Below are 26,584 nucleotides of genomic sequence, written 5' to 3'. Positions count from 1 at the left end.
AAGGCACTATATGATAGATAAGGAATAAAGGTACTATATGATTGATAGATATATAGATAAGGAGGATGTGTGTTTGTGTGTGTGTGTGCCTGGCGGTGTGGACTGGCACCCTGCCTGGGATTTGTTCCTGCCTTGCGCCCTGTGTTGGCTGGGATTGGCTCCAGCAGACCCTATGTTAGGATATAGCAGGTTGGATAATGGATGGATGGAAAGACACTACATGATAGATAGATAGATAGATAGATAGATAGATAGATAGATAGATAGATAGATAGATAGATAGATAGATAAGGAGGAAAGGCACTACTGTATATGATAGATGAATACTTTATTTGTCCCCAATGGGAAATTAAACCTTTACAGAGCCTCAATGCTGATATTAGCACTGCCAGTTTACTTAACCTTCATGTCTTTGGACTATTGGAGTAAACGGAAGCCCCTAGAGGAAGTCCGTACAAAAATGGAGATAAGATGCAAACTCGCCAAGCCTTGAACACATTAATATATATTTAACAAAAAACATTTCTGAAAACCTACCCCATCTAATTGACAGTCTAAATCGTTGATGGCGCGATTCCTGGACGGGACGCCAGCTGTGGAGTAAAAATATGGAGATGTCAATCTTTTGTACATTTTATACTCCAAATTATATGCGTATTCATACATAGTGCACTTCATTTGACAACAATTCATTTAACAATGAAGAATAAAGGATTCATTTGGTGGCAAACTAACTAAAAAATCGTTAACTGAATTTGTAGCAGCAATTTAAACGTTGAGAGCCGTTGTCTGTATGTCTGCAGCCTGAGTTTGTTCTGTTGTTTTGCTTACCTTTTGCTCACGAATTAACGCGTCTCTTTGCATATTATTTGAATATGCAAGCACAAGCTCTCGCTCTCGCTGGCTGGGTTTTTATCGCGTCTTACGAGACGTCGAAATTCTTTCGAGCCCTCTGGGAAGTCCCGCGACTTTTATTTCTAGAAACCTGTAAACGTCCAGCGGCCTCGTGTGTCTTTAAGAGCGCGGGCTACGAAGTGATGATTCACGAGCGCCACCGCAGTGTGAGTTGGGAGGCGGGTTTGCGCACGCATGCGCGGATGGCTTAGAGTGGCACACTTGAAGCAGTTTTCATATTTGGCACGGAGATGACCGAGTGCTGTGATGTTTGACTTCGCACGTTGGTTAGGAAGGCGGTAGAAAAAAAAAGTTTAACTGAGTGAGGCCATTATAATTCTACATGCCCAAGGACTGGATAAAGAAAGTGAAGAATTAAAAACTGACTCAAACGCACGCTGTAAACTTAAACTTGGACTTCGTGGCGAGCTGTGAAGTGCTTTGGAGACATGGTCGCATCTTCGTAAGGTAAATCATTGGAGAAGACCGACTCGGGGTAAGTGTTATGCTTTATTTCTGAATTGCGTCCGTTTTTGCTTTATTTCACCATGTCATGTGCTGTGTCATTATAGTCTCGGAAAATACAGCTTTGGCAAGAGTGAGTAAGGAACGAAGGCAGGGAGACAGACGAATGAACCTACGGACCTTTTATCCTTTGTTCCAGGAGAGCTCCCTAGACTCTTAGTCACTCCGCACGCTCACGAGTCTTTATGAGCCGAGCGGCTGGGCTTTTGTTTAAAGGGTAGAGATCCCATTCGACAGTCACAAACGACGGTTTTAAGTCCCCGTGGAGATAAAACTGAGCATCGCGGAGCCGCCGCAGTGTGCTGGCGCAGAGAAGCCAGGACGCCGGGCGTGGAGCGGCGGGAGAGGGAGTGTCCTAAGGAGGTAGACGAATCCCGCTCTGTATGTCGCTTTATATTTAATCCTCGCTGAAAGATTTTGTTACTTTATGTTACCACAGTAACGGATGTCATTGTGCACTTTCGATGTGTTGTGTCGGGATGCATCCGCCTTTTTCCAATTTTCGGGTGAGATCTAAAAAAAAAAAAAAAAAAACTGGAACGATTTGAGGATCGAAGTGTAAGGAGCAATATCTCAGTACTGCGACATGTTAACTTGAGTCGCCTGACTGTATAGGTGCCTAAAAACTGACACGCCGAGGATGCTGAGTGTTTGCTGTTAGTCCTCATTTGACGGTTAGACAGACTGCTTGGTGCTATCACACCGCTTGGCTACAGCGTATGCAAATTATTTTTTTTCTCAATAGATTCTGGGAAGGAGGAGTGTGTGCTTCCCCCTGGGTTTTGGGCTTTCCCAAAGGATACGTTTTTACAAGCACCGATGGCTCATTTAATAAACGTGTCGTCATAGGTCTTTATTTGTGTTAACACATTTGTTTTGTGCGGCATTTCAATTTTTCGACTACCGTCACTCACGTGCTTGTCATTCCTGCAGCTGTAAAACGTGCTTAGCGAGTATGTACTGGTTAGGAAACATGGGACTGGGCCAGACATTAGACCACTAAAAAAACATAAAGAATAAATTAAGGATTTAGAGGTTTGGCCGGAGCCTGTTACACATTTATTAAAACATTATGGATGGTCTTAGTAATTAAAGCCAATATGTGAAGTTCGTTTTTTTAAATTCTTGGAAATTAAAAATTTTGAAATCTCGAACTTGGGGTTACAATGAGCTAGAGCTTATGCTGGCATCAGTGAGATACAAGGCAGGGACCAACTCTATCATGGGGTAAACCTGAGCTGGGTCAGTGTCACAGCAGGCCATTCACTATAAGGGAAATCAGCAAATAAACACACATTGGAAAATAATGGCAACTGCAGACATAAGTAAGGTACCTCAGTCTGGAACTGCACAACAGCCCAAGCACAGAGCCAGACAATGCTATACCTGCCTCACCACTGTGCCCCGTTTGAACTTCAGCATGGCTTTATTGGTGGTGAGATTGTTTTGAGTCACCAAAGGATTGTTATGTAATAACTAACGATTATACACATTCAGTTCAATTCAGTTTTATTGTCCTGATATGTAAAATTGGTTTGTCAGTAGGCTTTACAGGGGAGACTATGGCATAACATTAAAATCCCATCTCAAAGAACACGGCTGATAAACATAAACTTGGTACAAATAAATATAGCAGGGAGCACTTCTGGAGAAACATGTTAGAAATAAAATTTAAAAAAAAAGAAAGAAACCTTTTATTTGGCTTGCCAAATGAGTGGGGCTAATGATAGCTCCCCATCCCTTGATTAATAAACATTTGCAGGTTTAAAAATTGAAGAAGATTAATAGCATTTGTGATAAAGGAGTGTATAAAAGGTTGCCCTTTATCCTTGGAACCTTGAAACTCCGACCAGGTGGCATCAGCAGAAATTGAGAATGCAGTGGGTGAGACCTGTCTGAAAGAAGGCCCTCTGCTTTCCATAAGATTTGCTTCTTAAACAAGTCTGTGAGATTGGACTGTTGAGATCTTGTTATTTTACTGCTCCATTTTACAATTGTATTCTCTTTTTGTTACTGACATTAAGATTTCCAAACCAGTCCAGCAGTACAAAAGTCAATAGAAGATGTATAAAGGATTAACATAATGGAAGGATTACCACTAAATGGTAGAGGTGCTGCTGCATTTTTTGCAGGTGACTAATATGTTTTCGTTAAAAGTCAGTTCTGTCATCTGTATTTGTCCCCAGATATTTATAACTGTCAAGATGTAGAAGTGATAGAAGCAAGCAGCTATAACATTGACTTCACTGAGTCCACAAATGCTCTCAGATCCATTGCTGCTTTTTTTCCATTGCAGACTCCATATATAAAATGCATACATTTAGGAGGTATTTGTCACTAATCTCTTTGTACTCAAATGTACATGTCCATGGATGTCCATTTTCTTTGTTTGGCCTGTTTTCACAGCTGCCGTTTAGCTTTGATAAATGCATTTGACTTTTTTCTATTGTTTTTTTTTTGCTTGTTTTTAGAAAATGAGCATCAGAACCATTTTGCCATGTCTGTCTGTCTGTCTCTCTGCTTGAAAAAGGTGTTTAGTTTTGTATACACACAAATACTAAGGATTACAAGAAATGAGCACAACTTGCTTCTCGGTGAATGTGCACAGATTCTTCCAATGGCTATCCAGGAATGCTGCTAAGGTCCACCCTGAAATGGTCTCATTGGACCGCGGCAAGGCTAAAAAGAGGAGGATTTGTATTGGGGGTGACGTGGTAGGCCAATCCAAGCAAAGTAAAAGATGCTGTTTATGACTGGTCTGTTTGAACAAGCTCAACTGCGCAAGTTGCCATTTCCAAAAACACTAAAATAGCTGTCCCCAGCAGTATGGGTGGCACCAATATTAAAATGGTTTATACATAGTAACTTCCAAACATGGATACGTTTATAAACATTTGACATTAGTGAGGCAGGCACAGCAGCTGGAATCCTAAATGTTAAACCGCAAAGTTTCTAATTTAGTCCCAGTCTCTGTCTATCAGTAAGTCACTTTAAGGCCCTGTACTTTATTTTGTAAATAAAAAGCCTTAATATAACATTCTTACCATGTCAGTCTCCTCAGCTGGAGGCATCTAACAATTGCACAGCAATACTGGGCGGGAAAACAATTTTGAGACTTTCTAAAAAGCTGTCAGATTGTAAAAGTGACGAGTGGCCTTGAGAGCACTGTCCCTGTGCACGCAGTGGAGAAGCAGTGTCTGGGGGTGCTGCTCTCAGTGGCCTTAAAGCACCTGCGGGAGCATTTTTTAAAAAAAAATTTCCCCATTTCAATTTAAAAATGGAAACTTTCTGTTGGACTGTGTTCAATTTAGTTTTTATCATCCGACTTGATTAACAGGCCATGCTTCATGTCTGGCAGAATGATGTGTCTTGGAACTGTAAGCGTGACATTTGGAGATGCCATTTGTTGATGGGTTGCAGTATTCTGCGAAGTGCCACATTCTGTTTGCGTTTTAGTTGGTTAGATGAAAAATAAAAATGACCAAATATCTGTGTGTATTCCCTGTGATAACCCTGCTGCCTGTTGAGGGCTGGTGTCATGTCCACCTTGTGACCATGCATTGGTGTGTTTCAGAGTGAGTTGTGTGGAAAGTAGCAGAGCCGTTTTTTCAGCCTAGTTTGTTATATTTTAGCATCTTCTCCCTGGCATGAAATCAATACATTTGTCTGGATAGTACTGAGACAAGTATGTCTGAAAAAATATATTACTTTATGTGTAGCTTAGCTTAGCACACAATGAATATTTGTACAACTGAAAAGTCCTGTTTGCCTAGGAAAGAAAGGATTGAAAGAAGCACAATGGTTTATCTGTAAGGCCATACATTTATATTTGTGAGCATATCTGCAATTTTCGCAAGTAAAGCTGAACTGTCGTGTGCTTTTGTTTTCTGTAGTAAAACTGTTCAGACCAGCTCAAGTGAAGGTTTGTAGAATTAGTCATTAGCAAGATTAGACAAACGTCACCATCTGTCATGGGGAGGTTTTCTACTAAAGGGTGTCTTGTATATTTGGAAATCAGAAATACAATTTAAAAAAAAGAGGCGCGTATAAGTAGGGGTTTACTAAATGATTTTGGTTAGTACTGTTAGCTGAACTTTTTTTTATTATGTTAACTTACCCCGTGTGGTTTGCAGTAATGGCAGAGAACATTTTTAATCTGTTTTCTTGTGCTAGAATGGAAGCTGATGATGACCAACGCTGGCAATCCGTATGAAAAAGTCCATTTGAAGACCCACCTTTCCCCCTCGTTTTGTGGCCATGAGCCCTGTCTTCAAATCAAAGGCTTAGTCCTGTTGTTTATTTTTTTTAATTTAACAGTATTTTAGTAAACAATACATGTTTTAGGGAAGAAGTGAAGATACAACTGAATGACTTTGACACATGGATTATGCTGTAAGACTTATTGTCAGATTTTTTTTCTTGGGACTTTTTAATATTGCTTGCTGTTCCCAGCATTGGACACCATAGGCTCCCATTCTATTAGAAATGTTGTTGTTGTTCTTTTATAAAAACTACTAGGGGGCTACGCCCCCTGCTCGCTTCGCTCGCCAACCCCTGGTGTTGGGAATGACAAAGAGCGTGATGTATGAATGAGATATAGAATAGTGTGACGGTGTAGATGATGCAAATAGAAAGCAAACAATAAAGTGTGTGGCACAGTGTAAAGGTTTATTTGAAAATTTCTTTGTACACGCCGTTTAAGTGTAAAATGTAATTCCAGCTCAGAACTTGTAAGGTCATTTAAGATGGTTATTGTTGTGATCAGAGTCAAGTTTGTCAGAGCTTAGAAAGAGTTGTGTCTTTCCAGGAAGTAATGGAATGACTTGGGTATTTATGTTTTCCACATTAATATTTTTTGGACATAATATAGTGCGTTGTGTTAAAAGGGGCATTTGGTCTAATGAGATTGCTGTTCCAAATCTCTCTAACTAAGTCGTCACAGATAAAGGCTTGAGGAATTGTAATAATATGTGGCTGAAGTCCATCTGTATTGGTGAGTGTACCATCTCTCAGTTGTAATAAGCAATTGTTATGATCTGGTTCTGGACATCGTATCTTTTTTACTAACTGTATCTTTTGAAAGCAATGCCAATTGTCTGCGTATTTTAAGGTGCACTGAACAATAGCTGAGTGCATGGCATCTGGAAGAATAGCTAATCACTGTCTAAAATCTCCTCCTCATAAAAGTACCTTTCCTCCAAATCGAATATTATTATTCATAAACGTTTGTTCATGCCATTGAACATTCATCAATTAACAACATTTTTTCAAGACGCATGTCACGTGCAGTGCCACCGTTAATGTTCATAGTGGATTCCGATTTGTAGGATCTAATGTAGTTGATAAAGATTTCACTTTCAGGTACATCGTCAGTTATAAGCTTCTGTAGATATTCAGTATATGAATGTAAAGAAGGCAGTCTAATTTGACCCTTTTGACAACAACGTGTAAATGTATAACTTGTATTGCCAGTTGTTTCTTCAGGGAAGTGAACTGAATGACAATGATTGCAAATGACATTCATTAATCCGAATGAATATTCCTGGTGTATGTTTTGCTTGTGCCGTTTGAGAGGCGCGTTGTTGCATGTGTAGTATTTGGGACGTGTTGTTTTGGAGCTGTAATCGATTTGCCTGTGCTGTGTGAGAAGCCCGTTGTAGCCTTCGCTGCCATTAACGTATGTCTGAGACGGGAGGTGTTTCGTTTTGAATCCGTGCCTGTTGCGATGCAGCACTTTGATTGATAGTTTGCGTCATGTGGATCTAGGATGTAGATTTGTGCATATTAAATGAACTATTGTAGGATCTAATGCAGTTCATAAAGTTTTTACTTTTAGGTACATCGTTAGTTAGAAGCTTTAGTTGAGCTTTGCATTTTTGGAGTCGAGTCATTTTTTCTTTTAGAAATATGGATAAGTAATAAGGAGTATTGCACTCACTGTTAATATGGAGCCTTTTCTGCGGTTGAACGGTTAATAGTGCCTTATTGTAATGAGATCCACCTATGCTGCATAGCCGTCTATTTTGTTGTTTCTTTCGTGTTCGTGTGTTCCTGTTATCCTTTCCTTTTCGTTTTGTACCCGTGACCGTGTATTCATGACTTGTTTCTTTCTCAGCATGCGAAATATGGATAAGTAATAAGGAGGATCGCAGTCACTGTTAATATGTTTCCTTTTCTGCAGTTGAACGGTTAATAGTGCTTTATTGTAAGGAGATCCACCAATGCTGACACCTATGCTGTCTAGTGTGAAGGTGTTGATGTTCACTTTAGAATATGTGGCTTTGGGTGTCACTTCTTATGGATGTGGGGGGGGGGGGGGGGGGGTTGAGGATTGTTGTCGCGCGAGCGTCTTCTTTCTTTTTGTGTTCCCGTGTCTTGTTGAATCCCCCTGTTTGTGTGTGTGCCGTCCCTTGCTTGTAGGGTCTGTGGGGTGGTTTTGTGTTCTTTTTTTTGTGTTCCATGGGCTTGTTGAATCCCCCTCTTGGTGTGTGTCCCGTCCGGTGCCTGTAGGGGGGGGGGGGGGGGCCTTGCTGTTGTGCGCGAGCCTCTTTTTTTTTTTTTTTTTTTTTTTTTTTTTTTTTTTTTTTTGGGGTCTAGTCTCGTGTGCAATGTGTTTCGTGCTTTGCCTGTGTTTCCTCATTTCTCCATTTTTCCTGTGCTCACTCCTTTTTTCTGTGGTCTTGTCCGCCTCTCGCGGCCCCTCATCCGCCTCTCTCGCCCTCTTTTGTCCGCCTTTCTCGGCTCCTCAGCCGACTCACGCGGACTCTTTTTGCGCCTGCGCAGTACGTCTTTTTGCAGCTACGGCCCATTGCCGGATGTGCCTGCGTCCATCATCCGGTTTAGCATTCTCGGTTAGTAATATGGATTAGATCAAAAGTTTTTCTTGACTATCACTACAAACCCAGTGAGGTTAGTAACACATTAAAAAAGTTCCACTTTTGAGTGGAGTATTGCTTTAATCCATGGGGGGGGGGGGTCTTGAATCAACATATAGTTAAGGTTCAAAAGTGACAGGCAGATCAGACCCAAGCAACATCCATTATTTATATATAGCGCCTTGCTGTAGTGAATCCCACATCACATTGTTTTATAAGAGCTTTGTTAGTTTTATTTGTTTGTGATTGTGGAAGAAATGCAAGTTAGGTGACTTAGTCGAGTTAGTGTGGGTCAGAGATGAGGACAGAACCAGCAACTCGCAGTTTTTTTAATGCTTGGCACAGTTGTTTCCATTTTCAGTCTGAACATTTGCCAGTTACCTGAATTGTTTTAGGGTCACGCAATCAGCAGTTTTATGGCGTATCATTTGTTTTTTGAACACTGAGCAACACTGCCTGTTTTCTCGCTTCGTTTTGTGCCAAGTTGCCACATTTACTCGGGTCAGGGTAAGAACAAATGTGAATTTCACAATACAGACTACAGTATTACTCCACAGTATTCTAAACTTACTGTTGAAACTTAAGAGAGTAATTATATCGGTTAGGTCTTGAATTAAAGGAAAAGTATTAAGAACCATAGTGTCTGCATTGATTACTGATGTTACTGATATCCTTGCCTGACCATGTCAAATTAAACAACTGGGCATGTTTAACTTACTGACCGACTGATGACCTTCCAGAGACCCTTTTTTTTTTTTTTTTTTTCTGACAGCCAATAGCATGCTGTCTGATGGAGTCAGGGCTGTTCGAAACGTTAACAGGTATGGCGAGTTCAGACGCCATTCCATATTGTCGTGGCACGTGAAATACAAGACATCAGACATCTTTTGTTTGTAATGTCCAAACCCACAGTGCCCCCATCTTCTACATCGCTGCATTAGATGAATTGTACTTCCAGGTGAGCATGCATTGTTTGTCAGCTCTCGTACACACATAGAGCTTATCCCTACAACTAAAGATAAACTCAAACCTGTTTATCAGAGCAAGTCGAAGAGTGGTGTTGGAGTGAATTGTTGTGTATGTCAGTCTACATGACAGGTCTTCTTCACAGGTGCACACTGCCGGCTGCCTCTGACTTGCTCAAATCATACAAATGAAGGTTATAGCAGAAAATTGCTGTTGAAGTCCTGTAATGTGACATACTCTATCCACCGATAGATGAGTGAATGGATAGAAGGTCCAGTCAGTGTATTTCTTCTGATATACGCCAGCAGCATCCTCTCGTAAGAGTCTGAGAAGATGGTGGTGGTGATGCCAACAAAAGAGTCATTAGGTTAAGGCTTGCTTTTGGTGTCATTAAAGAGGAATGTTGAAAAACTGGCCCTGATACAAAGTGATGGCTGTCTCTCACAACCACTACCACTCAAAATGAGAGTGAAACGAAGGGCCGAGGACTGTGTCTTCATGGAGGAATGCAGTTTTCACTTACAAACCACTACATCCTCTCCTTTGTTTTTTTAACCCTGTTGTCAATAGAAGTTTGCACATTCTATTTGTTTCCTTCCCATTAAAACTTCAGATGCATTGGCTTATCAGCATGGTGGATAAACAGGAATCCTTTTGTTGTTGTTTTTATATAATCCAGTTTATTTATTTCCATTGGCTAATACAAAAGATGTTTTACGCAGTACCGATCATCCTACAGACTAACAGCAGGTGCCCTCAACTGCTGGACTGCTGACTTTTGTGTTAACCAATGCTGGTGAAGGTCATCTGCTCTTTGTAATTTTTGTTTTCATCTTACGATCCATTTGCAAAGCCACTTAATTAAATTAAGAGGGAGGCACAGACTCTGTCCTGACTGTATGCACGAAAGGCAGGAGCCATAATCACACAGCCTGCCGCCCAGTCCATTGTCCCACTTTTTTTTTTCCCTTTAATTTTTTGGGAGAGCACAGTTTGCATAACATACTGTACATCCAGCAAGTGCTTTATTAGGTGTACCTGCTGATGATTGCAGATAGGCGTCTACACTAAACTGTTTCTCATGTGACTTCAGCTCAGTATCTGCAGCACACAGACATGATTAAGGGGTTCTGTTGTCGCTCAAACCAACATTTGAATTGCATGGTCTAAGTGACTTTGACAGTTTTATGATCTGTAATGTTCTTGGTGGAAAGACCAGCATCTTGAAACGTCTGTATTCGTGGGATTTTGACTCACTGTAGTCTCTAGAGTTTACAGAAGATGAATAAATAAGCCAAAGTGTCAAGTGAGTGACAGTTCTGTAGGCAAAAAGACCTTCTTAATGAGAGCATATAAAGGAGACTCGGTCAAGATACAGAAATGCCACATGTGCTCAAATAACTGCTCTTTATAAAAGTGGTATGGAGAAGGGCGTCATTTAATGTAGTGGACCCTGATGCAGATGTGATTCCACTATTTTCAGCTAAGAAAAGAGTGAGTCTGTGGTCATCACGTGACCCCTAAACTAGGCGATTGGAGAGTGGAAAGGTGTTGCACTTCCAATGAATTTCAATAGCTGCTGTGACATGAAGTTAGGAGGGTTAGAATGCGGGGTGTCTTGTGTTAGCAGAACAGGCTTGTGGTGGTGTTCGAGTAGCATGGGAGACATTTCCTAGCTAGCGTTACACTCCTCAATAATACTTCGGTTTGCTATCCTTTTATGATCATAGTTTACCCCTTTTTATGGGTATTCACATCAGAATGGTGCACAATAACGTAAAACTTGCATTACGTCAAGCTAGATCTATATAAATGATGGTTATTTGATTCGACTCCAGTGGCCGGCACACTCCCTACATTTTAATCGAAAATGGCACCTTTGGATTGAGGTTGAGTTGGAAGTTCACAGTATGAATTTGTGACCAAGAAGTGTGTAGGAACTGTGTGATGTTACTGAGTGGCCATGGGCTATTTCTGCAGTTTGCCAAATCTTTGTCTTAAAGAAATGAGGCTCTTCTGGAAGTTTACAGGTGACCTAAACTCTCCCTCTCTCGATACTGTATCATGACAGGTTTTTAAATGGATATTGAGGTTTACGTTTTAGGCACTGTATACAATCAGCTTTGGTTTTGCTTGTTTGTTTGTAGTTTTGGTTAGCTCCACGTCAGAAAGTGCTATAGAGGCACAATATAAAACACCTTTAAGTAACAACCACTCACTGAGCTCTGCTTCATGCACACGACTGAGTTAAGCCCGTCTGATGCATTAATGTAATAAGTTTGATCTGTGCTGGCTGCTTTGATCTTGCACTTTTCGGCAAAGGTCTTGTTGGCCTGCGTCATTTACAGTAATCTGAGTGGAATATCATTAAATAATCACTGGAAAAGTCTTCAGTTATTAGTGCTGTTTGCAACACTTGGGCCACATGGTTCCAGATGCTCGTGATTTATTCCCAGGTTGTGTGTCCTCCATGTATTTTCTTGGGCATACTTGTATGGACAGCTGCCTGAACGGATGAGCTCTTAACACCAATCTGTCATCCTGTGCAGTGTTGGAGTGCATTCTTGTGATGGTCGTTTCGTTGTTTATCTCCCATATTTAGTTAGAGATGGGTAGATGATGGCAGCAGAACTTATTGTACATCCCCATTTGTATTAGAGCAGCTTGGTGAAACAGACCCAGCAGAGCTGGGGCCTCATGTATAAACGGTGCGTACGCACAGAAATGTTGCGCAAGAACGTTTCCACTTTCCAATCGCGATGTATAAAACCTAAACTTGGCGTAAAGCCACGCACATTTCCACGGTACCTCACACCCTGTCGTACGCAAGTTCTCCGCTCGGTTTTGCAGACTGGCGGCACCCAGTGTCAAAGCAGTGCTACTGTTCCTGTGTGGTTTATCATTCTTTTTCAGATCCACGTCCCTGACGCGGCTTTATAAATACACTGAAATTAACTGCATATTGTTTATTAGTTTAATTCATCTGATTGTAATTAACCAGTAACTATATAATGGTCCACGGAATGCTCAAACTATTCCAAATACCATTACTGCTTTAACGTTGTTACTCTCACTGCACTACCTTCTTCTTCTTTCAGCTGCTCCCGTTAGGGGTTGCCACAGCAGATCATCTTTTTCCTTATCACTCTCACTGCACCACTCGGAGAAGCTGATTGGATAGAGAATTATCGGTATACAGCATCAAGCACACGCTGCCTCAGCCATGCTTCCTATTTGAACTGCTTCTCACACGGCAAACACTTCAAACCTTTCCTGTGCGGACCTCGCGGTTCAGAAAGAGTTTCATCCCAAGAGCTGTAAACACACTCAATCAGTCCATTAACTGCTCCTTGTAGAACTGTTTGGACTTATAAATACAATCGCCTCACTGTAAACTTGCACTACAGTTATAATATTGCACAACCTGAGCCACTTTATAAAGAGCATATTTACATATGATGACGATACCATTTTTAAGATGAAATGCAGCAAAATATGTTGATTATATTATACAGATAAAAGCACTGTATGCTTCACTGGGACAGGCGTGAACGATAGAATAATTAAACATGTACTACGAATATATTTCAATGTTCCTTAAATGTTTTGAAGAATCTGCGTTCTAAGCATACAGATGGCTTAACGTCTATTACAGAGCTGATTGTGTGGTGATCGGTTACTTGGAGAAAGAAAAGGAAGGACAGGAATTGGAGGTTAGCACCTTTGAAAGAGACAGTACTGCAGGGGCGGCCTTAGGCATGTGCAAACTGTGCACCTGCACAGGGCCGCCACGCCAATATATATTGAATATAAAACAGAAAGAGAAAATAACGACACCGCTAAAAACGCAGCAGCAAATTTTGGCAAAAGTTAAATGCTTGTGTCGTGAGCACGAGGCGGCTATGCAGTGTCCGCAACGGACATGGCCATCCACCGTGCATAAGATAACATATTGACATTGGCGGGCGAAGGGACCACCACGAGCCTAGAGCCGCCCCTGAGTACTGCTGCAATAAATTATTTCATTGAAGGTCGCACACAGTCACTGCGCCACCGTGTTCCCATGTTTAAAAACGTGCTTTAACTCCTGTCATCATGAAAATGATATCACATATACATCTCAGTATTTTAGTTATTCAGAGAGCTGTAATATCACGAATGTAATGGATTCTGTGTCCTGTAGGAGGAAGAGAGAGCCGGTTTAAGAAGCACGTAGTGATTCATACACACAGAGCACATAGAAGAACACATACAAAACAAAGCATTTAATGTGCTACTTTAATTACAATGTGATTTGAGAAACTGGTTAATTAAACGATTTTAAGATGAAGTTTATGATGTTCTACTTTAATGACAAAATAAACTACGTGATTAAAGTGGAAATTTTGAGATTGAAGTTGACATTTCGTGCTTTTTTCCCCACTGCGTGCCTTTTTTTACGCTGTACCCTAATAAGCTTTCATATGACACTCAGATGGTGGGCTACGCCTCGCCTTTTCACGGCGACTTTGATATCTGACAATTTCTTTTTTATTTCAGGCACTGTGCGACTTTGTAAACTTGAGCTTTCGAGTTTCTCCAACACACTATGTCACTCGATCAGCTTCCTTTTGTTGTTTATACCACTGTTTAAACCAACAAATAGTATGTTTTACTTTGCCTCCACTTGGTATTCGCTGAAATTCTTCCATTTTCCCTCTTGTTTTAACACTGAGCTTAAGGGCTATTTATATTGCTTTGCATATTCAAAGAGGCATAATTCTGGGAGGAGTTGGGGCGGGACAGCAGGTGTGTGCACGAGAGTTACTTTTCACGCTGATCAGGATTTATGGAGCGGAAGAATGTGGAATTTTGTGTACGCACAGATTCCTCCATCTGGATTTTTCTGTGTGTAAGCACATTTCGGCTTTTGTGCTTACGTCATGTTATAGTGCGAATTCTACACACGGTGTTATGCATGAGTCCCCTGGAGTTGACTTTTTGCGCTCTTTGAACATCTGGCCTATTGTGTTATTCATAAAATTATAAAAAAAAAAATGACAAACATGGTAGTAAAAAAATGTAGAATTAAGTAAGTTTTCACATTATTAAAGCGCTGTGTCTTTGGGTGTACTGTATTACTTGAGTACAATAGGAAGTCTGAACTGCCAGTGTGGTAGTTAATGTACTCTTTTACCCTTTCCAGTTTTTTTATATTATAGTGGTTATCTCAATTTCAAAGGTGATTTTCTGTACATTGTCCCTGTGTTATAAGGGGCAGGCTGTGATTATTAACAGGCAGCTTGTGGAAAATGTGCACTCCATCAAAAACTAGTGAAAAGCACTGATTAATTTCTTCTTCTATCTCCGAATGGGAATTTATAATTGATTTTTGCAAAGACTGTGGTTCAAGACGAGGTGTGTTTTGTTTTTTCCTTGTCTGTTTCACATCATGCCTATGAAGTGTGGCTCTCCGAGTCCTGTCAGAAATGTTTAAAATGTGGGTTTTAATGTATATCCTGTGCTCTGACCTCCAAAGGTCATGTGAAAAGACCATTTCCACTCGGCGATTTACTAAAGTATGTCAAAAAAAAAAAAAATCAAACATAAGCAAACAGTTTTTTTTTTTGTTTGTTTTTTTTTTTTATGCTTTTCTGCAGACATAAATGTATTTTCTGCATTAAGCGGGAGAATGCTTTGACCTTGATTTTTTTTTTTTCTCTGTATATATTTAGTTTTGGAATTGATCACCGGGAGTAATTGTAGATTTAGCTTTTTCATGTGATCTGGAGAAGCTGCTTATAGTGCAGATGTTTGTTTTCAGCTAATTCAGCATCTGATGGTTTTCTTCAGTGCTTGCTGTCTGCACAAGTCAGTCTGGTGTTGCCGTACAAAATGCAGCTGACTTCACTGTCTCCTGCTCGTTTTGATTTCTGTTGTTTAAGTCGATTCCTCAAGTCACCTGACCTTTTTTATTTATTTTTCATTTTACTTTTCTGACTGGGTTAATCATTGTCAGTGCACTGACGCAACAAAGAAAACAAAATGATGAAACCTCAGCTTTTAGCATTGGTATTTTTCAGATTGCTCTACAGGTATCCAGCTCCTTGTAAAGAAGAATTAATTCTTGCTTGTATGTCGTCCATGGTATGACATGTTTCTTTATGGCTAAAAGCTCCTGTCTAGTCTGGAAACCAATTTATCCTCCTCCTCCTTCTTCTTTCTCTTCATGTCATTCTACAACAGCTTTTTTTATGGCCAAGCTAACACTAGAATTTGAAAATATCTGCAGTCTACCCACCACATTCAAACAGCAAAACAGATTTGTTCACACAGATGTATGCAGTGTTGTGCACAGTGCTACACACAGTGTTGTGGGTTGAGTTTATACACCTACTTTCTAAAAAGGATTTTCTTTATCACTACATGGTACTGCAGTATCAATGCGCATCACTCCATAGCTCCAGCTTCAAGTCGGTTGTCTTATATGCCACACATCTTTACCCATAGACGTTATTTTTTTCTGTGATCTGGTATGTTCCCATTCAGGTTTTAGTGAACTTTCTAACCATTTTTTGTTGATCCCAAATGGGAAGAACTGCACAACAGTATACACAATGCATGTAAGAACTTAGAAATGCTTACCTGCACATGGAGCACTGTGTTTAAAACCTATTGGTTACAGTAACTGGATAGCTTCTCATCTCTGCCTGAATTTTCCTCCAGATACACCCAGGCATGCTTATCAGTTTAATTAACAACTGTAAATCGGCCCGGTGCTTTTGAGTATGCTTTGTGAATAACTTTCCACATCCCTCACATGGATAAGTGGGTTAAAAAAACATTTGGATGGATTGTAACCGCATACATTCCCTCAGAAGAGCTCTATCTGCAAAGACAATGATGAATAGGTTAGGAGCGGGTTTCTTATTTTGGAACACACTGGGATACATTAAGCAGCGGGTATGTTATTTGGAGAGTTGTGTTTGGACTGCAGTCTGACTATATCAGGCTCGGAGGTTCACAAAGTCAGCAGGGTGCAGGAATACCAATGCTGACTCTGTAAGGGTAATACAGACATTGACCTCCCAGCATTATACAGTAACATCCCAGAAAAAAGGAAGAAAAGGACTTTATCAAATTTCAGTAAGAGTTTATTTTTCTGTTACCCAGGCTGCTTGTTATTTTTAGTTACCTATGTAGAATAAAAACCAAAGATGAATAAAAATATTCATTCCAGTTAAATAGCAAATGGTAGTATTTTTAATTGGTTGTACTGTTTTCTTTAGTTTGTGCAGTTAACATCTATACTGTTTTGAGATCAAGGATATATATTTTTTTTTGTTCTTTATTTCGCCTTATACAATTTCTTGTATTAGGAATTTGTTAGTTTTCGCATACCCCTTGGGGTCAGAGCGCAGGGTCAGCCATTGTACAGCGCCCCTTGAGCAATTACAGGTTAAGGGCTTTGCTCAAGGGCCCAGCAGAGTAGGATCTCTTTTGGCAGTGACGGTGATTCGAACCAGCAACCTTCGGGATACCAGCGCAGATCCTTAGCCTCCGAGCCACCACTCCGTCCCAAAAAATTCTAATAACCTGCATTTCATTTGTTTCTGATTAAAAGAATAATTGTATGAAACCAGCATGTGCATAATTTATTTTATGGATGAAGCAAAGTGATTCTTGTACGTTGAAATTTGTATGTTGATTATTAATAAATAGTCAGAGGCAGTATGGTGGGGCAGTGGTTAGCACTGCTGCATCACAAATCCTGAATTTGAAGCTTACACACCATTGTCATTGTCGGGGTGGAGGCAGCATGTTCTTTCCGTGTGTGTGTTTTTCCTCAGATACTCTTCTATTTTGTTTCCACATCCCAGAGACATGTTGGTTTGAGTTAATTTGTGATTCTACATTGGCTTAATGTGAACATTTTCATGTGTAGCCTTTGTGATCGACTGCCATTCCATCCAGCATTGGTTCCTGCCTTGAGTCTAAAGTTACTGGGAATGTGTCCAGTTCCAGACAACTCCAAAATGAGCTTGAGAATGTTATGTAATTAAACATGTAGGAAGTGCTGATGAGGTGAATAAGCCTTAAGAGTTCTGGCATTTTATGAACGTGTGTGTATACAGATACATAGAATTGTGTTTTGAGATTTTTCAGGTAAGGAATACAGAAAATCTGAGAGAAGGCAGTTCTGCTTGCTAGTCACAGTGCCAGAGAGTAACGACTTGTTGCATGTTCAGCAAATGCAAAAAAGAATTTCATAGTACTCTGGACATGCGACAATAAAGACCCTATAAACCTATTGGTCCTTTTCACTTATAGACTCCAGAATGTGGAATATCCAATGCCTACGTATTTCACAGCTTGACATAGATTGGCTACAGCTTCAGTAATCAAGTTGATTGGAAATGATCACTTTTGAGAAATGACCAAATTGTGCACAGCTGTACAATTGGGTTACTTTTTACTTTTTGTAATTCTAGATTGTTTTTATGTATTCGAGGTATGTGCTTGTCATTTTGGCAATTGTTTTTGATTTTTAAGGCAGCTGTCCTATCTGTCAGTAATCTCATTTAGTCACCTTTCACAAGAGAAACAATTTCATGTCCTTGGAGGTATATGCAGTGAGACTACTGCTGACTTTAGTAATAAAGTAGATGTTGTAGAACCACCTCTTACCTTCATGTTGGTACTACTTACCTACCACTCAGCTACAGTAAGTGTAAGGCTCAAATTGATGAAATCATGCATATTGCTTGGCTCTCTTGTCTGACATTTTACTTAATGGAATGTCGGCTAATAGCAGCAGTCAGACTTTTTATTAAACAAATCAGTATTTGTTGTCTCTTCAGTCATCTCTATATGCTGTAATGGCTTACACATACAATAAATACTTCATTGATATTATTAAGCACAGTGCATTATAAATGTTAATGAATACTAAAATGTGCATATACATTATTGACATGAAGAGAATTGAAGTAATTGCCAATCACCTGGTTATCCCATGTTTTTGGAAGAAGCAGGGCCAACGGAACAGACCACACAGAGAACAGATAAAGTCAATAACAGGCTTCCTTAATTTCTGTTGTTTGAAAGTATAGACATTTTGAATCGGTTAGCACCAGCTGTGCTGACCATCTAAGGCGGGTTGAAATCTAACTAATCAAGGCAGACCTTGGCGTTAACACTTGCAGTGCACCATATAATGCATATGCCTGTTATATGCCACTTGATATGGGATTCATAAAAGCGGTGTGAATGTTTCTGATGTGGCATCTGTTGGAATGGCAAATGCAATGCATTTTATTCCGACAAATGTCTGATTTTCCTTCTTTTGATATGTAAGAGACATAGCAACCAGATACACAGACACTTGCCCTTTAATTAGGGTGGATTTCATTATTTTAGTGCCGAATGGCAACTTCTGCAAGATTTTGTGTATTACTACAAAATTCTGCTTTTGCCATGGGGACAGAGAGTGACGACTTGTTTGTCAGACATGCAAGTAAGAATTTCACTGTAATCTGTGTAGGTAAATGACACTAGTACTACTATTACTACTTCAGAGGTGTTCATCTGTTTCACTGGGATAGGATTGTGGGATCCTATCATCTTACCATGACTGTTGTTCCAGAGCTGTCCTCTTTGAAGTGTGGGGGCCTTTTTTTATATAAAGACCTGTCAGGCTTCTAAGATCTTTTGGACATAATGGTGAAATGAAAAGAATACTTTCTTGCACATCACAAAAATGTGTTTTAATGAAATGCTCATTGATTCAACATGCAACAATCGCTAATTCAGTGCCTCGGGGTCGGAGGTTTAGAGATCCATCTTTTACCAGACAATTGTGCCTTTTTTTCTAAAATACTATTTTAATTATCTTAGTGAAGTTTCACCATTATTAGGCAGTGTTACATCTTAGTATGAATATGTTGTTTTTAATTTCTTCTTTCCTGGTTTAAGTTTAAAAAATATAGTGCTGCTCTTTTTGTCTGGAGCAAGGAGGAGATGGAACAACTTTTACTGAAAACTATTAAGCAACTGGTTTTATACACTTTTTAGTTTGATTACATTTATTCATAAAAAGATTTATGCTAAATCTTTGATATATTTTTGTAAGTCCTAATTGTGGAAAATATTTATTATATTAACAATCTTGTCTGTAAGAAATTGAATAAAACCCCTGAGTTGGATTAGGTGGGTTTGAGAATTTGATTTTATATTTTTGGGGAGCTTCTGTAAATTTTAATTTCTCCTTGTGGACAAGTAAAATATAATGTTATTTATTAGCTTGCACAAAATGAAGACTAGGTTTTTTTTGTTTTTTTTTTAATGCAAACTACACGTACGCTTTCCAAAATTGGTTCCTGACATACATGTGATGTTGCTGAAACAAGATTTAGCCCCCAATAAATGGATTAAGCAGATCTGACGTCGGACGAGCGAGCAGGACCCACACTTGTGCTACCTTAAGGACTGTGATATAATGAGATCTCCTTTGTTGCTGGCTTAGTTTTGATGCTTTTTCTATGTTGCCTCAAGTTTCTTTATTGGCCTGAGGTAGACTTTGCTCAGAATCTCATGGAATTAAAATGCACTGCCTTGCAACAACTTTTGTGTACAAAAACACACAAAGAATATTCATATTGTCTCCGTCCCCTGTAGGAAGGGTAAAGTTGTTTTATTTACAGACGTTGACTGCTGCTGCGTGTGAATTGTTCTTGGCCTCGCTTGTGGCTGTCTTCTACTTATCATAAAACAAAAGCCTGTAGAACTTTGTATCCTCTAAATCTCACATATTGTTAGCATTTGTGTGAAAAAGAAAGTGGACAAAGTTTGTGACACCTGGAATTTAATTTTAAAACAATTTAATTTACTCATTAAGTACTAGCCACACCTTTTATAAATATGCATCTACTTGTTTAAAAGAGAATGGTTATGGTTATGATACTTGTTGCACTTCTTTTCTTGGAAATACCTTGAACTCTGGCAAAATCGTTTGGCTGCATATATACACACACACACACACCGATGTATAGGCCAGAGGGACACGTGCAACACCAGACAGTTTATGCCGCCCAATTTATCACACATTGGAAATCTGTAGAATGATCTTCCTACATTTTTAGTAGCTTTTCAGAAGAGGGTAACTTGTGCAGTTTTTAAAGAGCAGTGGGATCACAGCTGACCAGCATATGGCATTGGGTCCCCAATCTGTTCTTCAGAGGCCAGGATTCATGACCTAAAGGGCAATACAACCTTTCTCAGTTTCACTTGTTTTTTCCTCCTCCTCCTCTTAGCAGTGAAATTTGCCTTGTGGAGATCAGTTTGCACAGTGGTTTTATTTTCTTTAATTACAGAAAGGTCGTGACAGAAACCAATCATAGTCAGTATGGTTAGCGTAAACAGCAGTGTTCACCTTGAAGGAAAGCTTTGATCTGACTTCGGATAACCGCACTGCTTGCCTGTCCGGGCCTTTAGCTTCATTTGAAGTTCTTGATCTCGATATCTGTGGACACATGGCTCTCGAATTCCCTGAAACCATGTGAAAAGGTTTTATATTAATGTCATCTCTTTTGTGGAGAAGACTTATTTGAACAGTGCTAGCGTATTTATAAAAGTGGTGGTTATAATCACTCAGTCATTTTTGTGTATTTTATTCCTAAACCTGCTGTTAAACTTATTCTATATAATTAGTTTTTGGTGCTGCAACCTCATACAATGGGGGGAGCTTGTATAAAAAAAAAAAAAAAATAGTGTTTTCTGTATGGTGTGACTGAAATGTATGCAAATACCCATAAATGGAAGTCTGCAATGTGCGCTTAAATCATGTTGGAATTGTTTGATTTGAAATTTTAAACTGTAGAATAGAGGGGTAAGGAAAAATGTCTTTGTTCCAAACGTTATAGAGGGCACTTCAGCTTTAGTGTGAAGGGTTAGAGTGTCTGTGTAGATTTTTGCCTGTTCTTGCCCGCGTGTAAAATGTAGTCTGAGGACTGTGCCACGGCACGAGTGAGTATGAGTGTGCCCCACCATAGACTGAAACACTGTCCAGGGTTAATTCCTGAATTGTGCCATAGGGTGCAGCCTCCATTGCCCTGAAATAGATTGTTTATTTGTTTGTTGTTTGTTTAATTACAAATAAGTATTTTTTGAGAAAAGTTTGAATTATTCATTCTGTTCCCACCTTGTATCCAAGGTCGTAATCTCCACAACCCTAAAATGGTTGGAATAAGGACATCTTGAATTAATCTTAACAATACAAGTTTATGTGTATCCTGTTTTAGAGGAGGATATAAAATTATAGCTGATAATCTGCTGGTTTCTTTAAATGGTCTTTTTTTTTATTATTTAATCACCATCCATGCTGCTGTCCACATTATATAGGGTGTCCCAAAATTCCCGCAAGAAGTAATTTTGATAGAGAACACAGGTTTTTAATTAAAAATTGTAAATTTTTAATTGATTCATAAAGTATACACTATAGGGTTATGTATGGAATAGCATATCGGGTAAATGGCCTCCACGGCTTTGCTGGCACATACGCACTCTTTTGTCGAAATTTTCCATGACCGTTTTGCATAAATGTGGCTGAATTTCGTTGATACACCGCTCAATTTCCTCCTTCAAGGCATGGGTGGTCGTGGGCTTGATGGCATAAACCTTAGACTTCAAACAATCACTCGTGGATTTTCTGAACCCCAAATGCAACAATTTTTACGATTAACGAAGCCATCAAGATGAAAATGAGCCTCATCGCTGAAGATGATTTTGTTTGAAAAATCGGCATTCACTTGTTGTTCCAAAATCCATTCAACGAACTCTCTTCACTGTGCGTGGTCAGTAGGCTTCAGTTCTTGACTCAATTGAACTTTGTAAGCATGAAGATGCAAATCTTTTGTGAGAATACACTGTAGAGAGCTTCTGGAAATGTTCAAATTTTTGACCACGGTGCCGAATTGATGTTCCTGGACTCTCAGCAACACTCTCACGAACGACTTGCTGAAGGACGGCCAGAGTGTCTAAGATCACTAATTGATCCAATCTCCCTGAATTTTTTAATTAATCTCTTCACAGTTGATGAAGTTAAATCACTATTCCGACCATATTTTGTACGAAAATTGCGAACTGTAGCTGCCAAACCTTCATTATTTTTAAAATATTGCTCAACAATGAAAATGCGTTGTTCTTTTGTGTAGTGCTTCCTTTTTAATAACCCTGAACTGTGAGCTGTCACGCTGCCTTTTTTTTTCATTGGCAACACTTTACCGCACAAATGGCGCCAAGTTCAAATCTTGTGTAAATTTTGGGACACCCTCTATATACTGCTCGTATATTTAGCCACTTTGTCTCTTGTGATATTACGGAGTTAATGTCTGTGCCAAAGGAATGCCATGTGCACACTCCGGACAAGAAAAAGTAAAGTCATCTCTTGGCCTTCCCGAAGTGTAACGGACACAGGTTGCTTGCCTGGAGGGGTTTCAGCATTCTTGGAGGTAAAACAGGCTTTACTCTTTTTATTTACATTGGTGGAATGTGTTAAAATTCCCCCCAGTACCCTCCCACCCCTCCCTTGTCATTTAACAAGTTGCAAGTTCGTTACTTCAGTTAATTGTCAAATGTGCCTCTGTGCCTCTCTGTGTGTGCTTTCTACCTTCTCTGACATATAATCAAGATGGCTGAAGAATATACATTTTATCAATTTCTCTAAAAAATATGAAAACATATGAAATGTATGTTGTAAAACCTGTTACATTTAATTTACTGAGTGCAGTGTCTTTTTCATTTAGTTTGCTTTAATAGCGTATGACACTGTGAAATGAAAGGACAGGTCCTTGTGCCTCAAGATTTGGCATAACTGGCTTTAAGCTCAAGTCCTGGTTTGATTTCTTTCATGAGTGGCCTCATTGTGCAGGATGTATAATTTCCCAGTTTCATGTTTAGTGGCCTTCAATGACTTTAGCCGCCTTTTACAATTTTAGCACTTGCTGTTGAACTTTTTTGGTCAATTGGAGGAAAGAAGTATGTCAGTTTTCCTGGGCTCATATTTTATGTGTAATGTGTTTTAATTTCTGTAATGAACCAGCACCTTTTAGACTTGTAGCGTATAAAACTCCATTCAGGTCTTTCTCTCTTAGCTTTATAATAAGAAAAGAATGGCTCTCCAACAGGAAGTGTTCAGTTAATCTTATAACATTTAAATAATTACAGGACACTTAATAGTGCTTGAATAATATGTAAAACAACACAAAAGAGCGTAGGTAATCAGTGCAGTCAGGGTGCCTGTACGTCACATGTTTAAGGTGTTGCCCTGTTATTACTTGGTAGCCGCGCACAAGGTCCAGGTATGGCACCTTAAAGATCTGTTGTACCAAGAGAAGTGACAAAGAGGGCATATAAAGTTGTCATAGATTATAAGAAAGCAACACTAAATAAAGCACTGATTCCTGCGCCTAGTTTAAAACAAGTCAAGTTATGTATGCTTTATAAATTACCTGTCTGGCTTTTAGTTTTACTTTGAGTCTGCTGACATATTAAAAATGTTGTCAAGCATGCTTTACAGATTCTAAGTATATAAATACCCTTCACTTGTTGAAAGGAATTTCATCTCTTTCATTTTCTAATCTGAGTGCCATTGTTTTTTTGTTTTGTTTTTTTTTGTCTTCTTTTGTAGGGCAGAAAATTAGATTCAACAATTGCACCACTCACACATTTGATAAGGCACCATGAAGATGTAATGTAAATCTTATTAACCTCTGTGTTGATGATTAGTGGTGTTACACTAAGCTCTCCACACTTAACTATTCTGTGTGGTTTTGCTTGTGCTCAATTCTGGTTAGAGTGCTGAACCAACAGGTCCTTTAAATACTGTAATGGATTCTGCCATTAGAACTAGCAAGCCCAGGACCGGTCAAGCGCTCTTGGGAGTTACTGCAGCTCTCCATTATTTTTAGACATGCTTGACTAAATCTGGGGGTCATCTCGGTGATTAGAGAGGGTCAAAGTAATAAATCAGTGTTTTTTGTAACTGAAATGATATGATGAGCTTATTACTATACAGCTGATTAGGATAGTTGATTGTTGAACATTCATGGAAATTTAAAGATATTCATGACTAATCTATTATCACTATTGTGTGTATATGCAGTTGAGACCAGAACTTAAGAAAACTTACACCCAGGCTAAAACCTTTCAAACTGAATGTTTCACAATTGCACATGTTAGTATACATGCTTTAATAGGTTTAACAAGGGAATCTATTTCCATAAGTGGTACTGTCAGAATTAGTGGTAATGGATTTAGTAAGTAAAAGCTGAAATAAATCTAATTTTCAGCGAGTCAAAGGTTACCATACACTTTATTGGTATCTGGTGGCATTGCCGTTTACTTCACTTAGCTTGAATGAAACACTTAGGGTTGTCTTCCATAAGCTTCTCACAATATGTGGCAGGAGTTTTTGTCCGTTCCTCCTGAGCGAACTGACGTAAGTCAGGTTTGTGGACCTCCTTGCTGGATATTCATTTTCAGTTCAGCCCACTAATTATCTATGAGATTCAAGTCAGGTTTTTGTAGTGGTCACTCCAGTATGTTCACCATGTTGCTTTAAAACCGTTTTCTTACAACTCTGGAAGTGTGCTTTGCATTTTTGTCCTGCTGGAAGACACATTTGCGACCAAGTTTTAACTTTCTGCTTAATGTCTTGGAGCATTGCTTCAGAGTTTCTAGATACTCCTCTCTCATGATGCCATTTATTTATTCATGATCCGCAGTTGGGATAGTGTTCTTTGGCTTAAACGCTTCATCTCCATACATAGTAATGATCATTCTGGTCAGACATTTAATTTTTTGTTTCATCTGACCACAGAACACTCCTCCAAATGTTTAGGGGTCTCATTTATAAAATGTTGCATGGATTCAAGTGTGAAAGTATGCATATGGTCAAAAAAAAAAAAAAAAGTCACATTTGTAATGTGTGGCATACGCACATTTCTATACAATGTACCCTTTATAAATCAGTCATCCTGCAAATGTGCGTATGTGAATGTTCCTCGCAACACTGCCTTGTACTTACGTGAGCGATCACAAGGCTGCAGCCCTTCATTGGCTGGTAGAGCAGCCTTCAGCATGACGCATCAAGGCACCAACTCCACCTGCATTTGAGGAGCTTGAGGTCTCCTTTGGTGGATTGAGCACAGTGATCAGAGGTACTTGTAGGTGTCAATCAAGTGCAATCGTAAAAGCTTTGCCCTTGGTGAATAAAATCCGAAGACCTTTTTGGTTGGTTTCCATTAGTGAATTTAGTGCAGTTGTTGGAGTAGGAGAGGGATTGAGAAACACAGGTATGAAGGACAGGACTCTTACCTTATAAAGAAACACTGCAGCTTGCATTTAATCATTTGACATTTTACTATCTGCTTAGCTTAGAAGCTTATGTCCAAAATGAAAATACAGATTCCCCCATTAAATATTAGGATGTTTAATGTGCACAGGTTTCTGTAAGTTGCTCAGTGTTAGATTGTTAAAACTAGCTCCTCAAAATCTGGAAGTCAAAGGAAGCATTACTGCCACACACCCTCGGCTACAAGCAGATCTTTTTTCACAGGTCCGCTTTCCTATCTGAGGTAGTTCAAATTAAAAGACCTTGTAGAGCCAACTCGGAAGATAGAAGATAGGGATTACTCGGTTCAGAAAAGATAAAGAAACAAAAGGTGTTGGCAGATTTTGTGGATTAGACTTCCATTTGCAAAGCACTCCTGGCGATCTCAGACCTCTGATGTGCTTATCTTAAAGCTCCTTCCTTCTGCCTTTTTTCCTACCTCATATGCTTGCTTGTTTTTCTCTTTCTTCCTCATTCACTGTCCTCCCTTTCAAATCTAGCTGATCTTGCATGTGATGTGATTACTGAAGAGAGAGGGTAGGAGTTAGGAAAGTCTCAATAGTGCATGTGAAGCTTTTGGTTGACTGTAATTGATGACATTTCTTTTCCCCTGGTTTAAGATGTATAGATTGCTTGCTGCTGCTGTCAGGATGACTTTTTGACTTTGAGCATTAAGTGTGTCTGTGCTGTAGTTTCAGGCACTGTATATTGGTAAAACAAAGGGGCTTACAGAGAATGGTAAGAAACTCCTATGGAGAACAGCTGCAAAAAAATAAATAGTAATGTCGCCGAGCGATAATGTTGTGTTTTTTTTTTTTTTCATGTCTATGTGCCATCACCTTTTTTATCCAATCAAATAATATTTCATTTTTCTCCACATTTTCCTTTACATTTGTACCCTATTCCTTGGTTTTTAGTTTTACTAGTATTATAGTATTCTAGTACACTGCATGTC

General features: G+C 39.4%; 1 protein-coding gene across 1 annotated transcript in view; it reads left to right on the top strand.

Moving 5' to 3' along the window:
* The first annotated feature begins 1,107 nt into the window (after positions 1–1,107).
* cdc42ep4b (CDC42 effector protein (Rho GTPase binding) 4b) overlaps positions 1,108–26,584 on the top strand; it is a 41,692-nt gene continuing 16,215 nt past the window's right edge. The window contains exon 1 of the mRNA XM_028819999.2: positions 1,108–1,390. The gene's annotated coding sequence lies outside the window, so the exon portion shown is untranslated. The remainder of the gene's footprint in view (positions 1,391–26,584) is intronic.

The sequence above is a fragment of the Erpetoichthys calabaricus genome, chromosome 14 (assembly GCF_900747795.2).
Source record: "Erpetoichthys calabaricus chromosome 14, fErpCal1.3, whole genome shotgun sequence".
In the NCBI taxonomy this organism is placed as follows: Eukaryota; Metazoa; Chordata; class Cladistia; order Polypteriformes; family Polypteridae; genus Erpetoichthys; species Erpetoichthys calabaricus.
This window is presented reverse-complemented; position numbering and strand designations above follow the sequence as displayed.